The sequence below is a fragment of the Paramormyrops kingsleyae genome, chromosome 20 (assembly GCF_048594095.1).
Source record: "Paramormyrops kingsleyae isolate MSU_618 chromosome 20, PKINGS_0.4, whole genome shotgun sequence".
Taxonomy (NCBI): domain Eukaryota; kingdom Metazoa; phylum Chordata; class Actinopteri; order Osteoglossiformes; family Mormyridae; genus Paramormyrops; species Paramormyrops kingsleyae.
In genome coordinates, this window is record NC_132816.1 from 2,678,264 (window position 1) to 2,684,453 (window position 6,190).

Below are 6,190 nucleotides of genomic sequence, written 5' to 3' on the forward strand. Positions count from 1 at the left end.
GATAATTGCATTAATGAGAAATTGAACAGGTGTTCCTAATAATCCTTTAGGTGAGTGTATATATACTTGTGTGGTTGAATGAGCTATTGGGACATTTTATGTCATGTTTCATGTCATGCTTTAAAGGTCTGTTTGCACTTTGTTACCTTTTAAGTTAAGAAGTTCGATATTTTTCGTATCAAATGCCCCTTAAGTCCCATAATTTTTTTTTTTTTACTGTGCGCGCACAAGTTATTTAGAAGGAACAGGTTAGCTGCGTATAGCTGTCATGTTGTAAGAGGTTTATTTCAGCACACCGCACTACGTTTGCTAGACCTGGCATTAGGGTACAATAGGATACAACAGCCTTGCAATTAATATGACTGGAAGGAGTAAATACAACGCTGCCACGCACTACTTTGACATTAAGGCTGAGGTATACAGTCCGTGTGAATGGTCGCGACAGAGCTGAAGCGCCATGAACAATACAGTGGTACCTCGGTATACGTCCTTAATCCGTTCCAGATCCTTGGACTTGTACCAAACAGTAATTACAATAAATAGGCGTCAGTAATGACAAAAAAATGGTAGGGGAACTCGGTGAGGCGAACAAATCAACAAACCGAGTAAAGTGACAAACATAGTATGTCTTGACGCAACCAAACCAAGCATCATTGTCAACAATATTAAAGATGCACAAAATATAGCCTGCGCGCAATAATTTGGGACCAAGTTATATAAGTTATTATATAGTACCTTTGATGAATTGTTCGAATATGATTCGGAAATTGATGGAATATGGGGTTGTGCATACTAATATTGACACTGATATTTTGTTCGGTTGCGTTAATACAGATTATGTTTGCCACTTTAATCGGTTTGCTGATTTGTTCGCCTCACCGAGTTCCACTAACATTTTTTGTTATTACTGACACCTATTTATTACATTTACTGTACCTGTTTATTATAGTGTATTATTATGATTACCGATAGTGACCGAAAAAAAAGTTTTCATGTCGCTTCACCTCTGACGCGACCATATACACGGACTGTAAAATTCAGCCTTAATGCCAAAGAGTTTGCAGTATATTGCAGGAAAATGAGCTCATGGTGTTGTTTGTTGACTGTAAATGAATGTTTTTCCAGTTCGTTTTGTTTAGACGCCAAGACATAGTTTTGGTAGACGTAGTTTTCATATTACTGTCGGCCTCAAACACAGAGTAAATTATTTTGTGTGCACACGATTTAAAAAAAAAAATCACCCTACATTGTAAAAAAAGAAAATGTTGAGAAAACTCAAATTATCTAGGCAATATGATGCAAGAGATTTTTGAGTTTTCTCAGCTTGTGTGTACCGTTGTTGACTTTACAAAGGTTTTCAAATTTAAACATGTTTAAAAGCGAAGTTCAGCCAACTTGGAGCTTTTTGTTTAGCTTATGATGATATTCTTAACACAATAACAAAGAAATGCTTGCTTTAATCTCATGTAGTTCTACCTTCAACAAATTTTTTTGTACCCTAAATTATGCAAATTGTTAGATGTAATTGCATTTAAATGTAAATTTACAGTGTAAAGAATGACTGCACAAATCAATGTCAGCTGAAACCCTGGTGTTTTGAAACACTTGACACTGAGCAGAAACAAGCATTGAAGCTGAACCAGCAACTTGCACAAAAAAACCTTGCACTTCCACAAACACACTTTCCACAAACACCATCCCCTTCCAACACCAGACATTTCACAGTTGGTGATGTGGTCAGCTTTGTGTGATTATCAATTGTCAAACTGTTTTAATATTTAAATTATACAGATTTTTGTCTGTTATATTTTCCAAGCCTTAACCACTTGCACAAGGGGGGGATTTTAATTAATAAAGTGCTTTGTGTGGCATCTCAATCCCAGGTTTTTACAATCTAAAAAAAAAGCGGGAACTTAAAATCACTATGTGCAAGTGTACTTGGTAGAAATGTAACCTTTACCTGAGCATCAATGAACATGGACTGCTCATATATATGCACCTGTTTTAAACTGGCAACTGATAAAGCTGAGAAATGGGACTGCACAATGCAGAAATGAAAAAGGTTAAAACATGTCTACAAACATTTACTGCAAAAGCTTTGTTTTCAGAGCCCTGATGCGCTGTGAGCATCGAGACCCAAGCTCCAAAAAGATGGTCTGAATTGCTTCAAAGGTATATTTCATCGTTTTTGGATATGCAATGTTCATGGCATACAAAAGACCAAAGAGGTATGCAAAGGCAGTTGAGAGGTCAGGTAGGTTGTGCAGAATGATGGATCCTTCCAACACAACAGCTACGTCTCGCACAGTTGATGTGGTGGAATCATCACCTTCATAGACAGTCAGAATGCCAACAGGCAAACCTTGGACCACTGCATCCTCTGGGTCAGTGTCCTAAGGAAATCAGAGACAAGATTAAATACAAAGGAAAACAATTCATTACACTGATATTCTACCTTCATCATTAGTGCTACTGATTTTTCCATTCAGCTTGGGGCTGTTTCTGGAGAAAAAGATAGATGAGAGCAAAAAGTAATCCAGTAGAGTATCTGAATTAATGTTATTGAAATTGTATTTGTGGTTGGACAGCATTCATGCAGGAAGAAGCAGACAACATGGGGATAGGAATGGTGCAGAAGTTTGTGCAGAAGTACATGCAACCCTGTACATTTCGCACTGTCACAATCCAAAGAAGACAGAGACTATAACATAACTGCCATTAGCAATTAGCATACCAGTTACCAGAAGTAGTAAATTCCAATCCTTTCACCAAACCTATCTGGACCAATGAACTGCAATAATAATTATAATAATAATACATTTTATTTAAAAGGCGCCTTTCTGACACTCAAGGTCACCGTACAGGCATACATAAAATTTATACACACTACAAAGGATAAAATGCAAAAAAAATAAAATATAAATGACAAATAAATGGATTTTACAATGAATAGGCTCGCTTGAACAGATAGGTTTTGAGTCCAGATTTGAAATGAGAAAATGAGTCCATGTTTCTAAGATGAGATGGGAGGGAATTCCAAAGGCGGGGTGCAGAGCGGCTTTGTGGACTCCATGGAAAGAGCTTTTGAGCATTTTAAATGAACATCCTTGAAACACCTGGGGATGTGTTCCGCAAAGTGTATTATGCAAAAAATAAGCATAAGCTATGAAATCATACCCTCACTGGTAAAACCAGTGTTACATTTTGCATATCTACTAAACACAAGCACCATCACTTACCAAACACTTTAGGGTGTAGATGGGCAGGCCTCTCAAAGCTGCTGTCTTTCGTTGAGACACAATGTCCCTTGTCTACAGATTATGCCCAAACACAAAATTCTTATAGTGTGATATTGAAGATAATTGTACATTTTATTTCTACAAATTAAGAGTGCTGTAGTTATGAAATGCAAAACTTTTGTTTGTTTAGCTGTTACCAACATTTCTACTTAGAAAATATGTAGGCTTATACAGTGCCATTTGAAACTTTTGGAATTCTGGTTTTCTGTATTTGGTCATAAAATGTGATCTTATCTTCATCTAAGTCATCAGCATAGACAAACACAGTGTTCTGAGTCTCTGAATTAAAAAATTGACAATGCTAGTGGCAAAAGCAAGTGAACTGCTTTCCAAAAAAAGCATGCTGTGCGTCAAAAATTTACCAAAGACCACCTTGACATTCCACAATGCTACAGGGAGAATGGTTTGTGGACTGCTGAAACATAATTAATTGTGCAAAAACAGTACTGTATGGCACCGAAAGGGCACAATTAAAGGATCTGCTCTATTTTGAAGTTCTGTTGGTGGAGCATCATGATTTATGTCTGCTTTGATGTCTCAGGTACTAGACAACTTCATCACCGTGTAAAAAAGCAATTCCCAAGTTCATCAACATTTCAAAAGTATAATTACCTTAACCAATACAGCTGCTATGGAACATCATTCCCAAAGACATTCTAAGAACATGGCTGAACTAAAAGAATGGACAAAAATACCTCCTGAACTTTGGGCAAGTCCCTCCAGCTCACTGAAAAACAACACATCAAGAGCACATATTATGGCCTAAATAAAGATATAACATAGATATATAATATACCAGCCGACATTTAAAAAATTTTTGTTAGGTGATTTAACGACAACAAGTGCATGTTCTACAGTTTTTCATGTAGTTTCAGAATATGGCTTCCAATTTGCCGCCACACGTCTGGTTTTGTCACGATTTACAATTAAAGTTCAACATAAATTACACTAGCCGATATCAAATTTGGTGAATAATATCAAATGACATTTTTCAAACACCCTTCATAAACAAACATTTTTAGTGTATTTAGTTTTGCTCCAGCACGTCTGGTTTTTATGTGATTTCGACTTAACTTTTTTCCATATACAATGCATTGTATACCTAATAATGTCATTCTGATACCAGTCATATAAAATCACCAGTAACTTGTCATAGACTAATTTTTTGTACAAACTAGTCAGCAGGGTTTACAGGCAGCTTGCAGTTATGTAAACTTACAGGTATGCTGCTGCAGGTCCACTGACTCGATCCGACCTTTGTATGCAAAACTGTGGTTCGCCTTCCGGTACTGAGTGACAGTCCAGCAATTGAAGGTGGTCTATCTTACAATTATCATGCCCCGCTCGTCCGCGCCTCCCGTGTGCCACGCCCCCTCGTTAACCTCGTGTGGAATGCGTATGTCTGCAAACTGTCGGCAGGAATGAACGAAGAAAATTATGATTAAAAAATTAAAAAACACCAAACAATACGGCTTAAATATATTTATTGTACGATATAGGCCTACATACATACGATCAGGAGCGCACATAACTGCATGGTACGCAAGTGCGCATTCCCAGGACACGCGCGGCAATTCCTTGTTGTAGCGCAGCGCAAATAGCTACGTATTTATTTTATGTGCATTCACGCTGTTATGACAAAAAATTACCGTTGCATTTTAATATTTATGTGGCTAATTTGTATTTCTTTCGCGACATGAAGGCTAGAATGCACAGTGATTTCATTCTTGTCATAACAGCGCGAATGCACATGAAATAAATACGCATTTACGCTGCTAAATGACATTGCAGCGCGTATCGCTTTAGACAGCGAATGAGTACTTGCATACCAGCTATGTGCCCCCTGCATATGATCATTTTTGCATATAAAATAAAGGGCTAGAATGCACAGTGATTTCATTCTTGTCATAACAGCGCGAATGCACATGAAATAAATACGCATTTGCGCTGCTACATGACATTGCAGCGCGTATCGCTTTAGACAGCGAATGAGTACTTGCATACCAGCTATGTGCCCCCTGCATATGATCATTTTTGCATATAAAATAAAGGGCTGACTTACGCAGGGTTGCCAACTTTGGTCAGCTGGTTGGCGTGAGATTTACACACGTACTTAGGCTACATGTACCTAACAGTTTTATTACCTTGTAAATAGTATTTAGGGTTTGCACACTGCCCCAACGCTTTTGATGTAGTCAATTTTGGGTTTAAAATGGATGAATAGAGATTCGCCATAAGATTTATTGCTGTGAGCGTTTGAGTCTGAAAGCCTGAGTCTCGCTCCAGATGCGTCAGAGTTGGCAACCTGCATACGGCCGAATCGGACCTACGACCGGTCAGTCGGAGCCGATCGCAGCCGAAAGTCGCCGACGACCTACATAGGATCGTATTGTTTGGTATGGTACGAATGGGCGTCCGTGGCAACAGCTTGATTACTTTTGAATCACATGTACTTCTTTTCTCAAACTTCTTTCGAGCATCTTGGCGAGTGGCTGCATTTTGAAGAAACTTACTATATTAAAAATGGAGAGCAAAGAAATTACCATTACAGTTAAAATAACAGCTAAGGAATCTGACACCCATTTAGAAAAAAATGAGGCCATGGAAAAGAACAGCAGGGAGAAGGTGGAGAAAGTCAGCATGGTGAAAGATGTGATGAAGAAGACGGTTGAGACGGACAAGCCCTGTTCTACGCGGAGGGTGTGTTACATGCCGAAGGTAAAGACCTGGATTAGGAGTGTGGCAGTTTAGCAGAGCTCTTAAAGAAAAATATATAGAAAGAAGGAGAGAAGCGCACGGAAAGTGGAATAAGACGGGCCGGCATGGTGGAGCTACCAAGCGAGCAGCTGGTTTAATTTGAGCTTCTGTTAAGTTAAAAGTAATTTGGAAAA

General features: G+C 38.4%; 1 long non-coding RNA gene across 1 annotated transcript; it reads right to left on the reverse strand.

Annotated features, from left to right (window-relative positions):
- Nucleotides 1-944: 944 nt before the first annotated feature.
- On the reverse strand, nucleotides 945-4,799 carry LOC140581287 (uncharacterized). Its single transcript, XR_011984345.1, has 4 exons — nucleotides 4,519-4,799; nucleotides 3,995-4,026; nucleotides 3,240-3,311; nucleotides 945-2,393 (listed from the first exon to the last, which is right to left on the reverse strand). It is a non-coding gene; the product is annotated as an uncharacterized lncRNA (long non-coding RNA).
- Nucleotides 4,800-6,190: the final 1,391 nt, after the last annotated feature.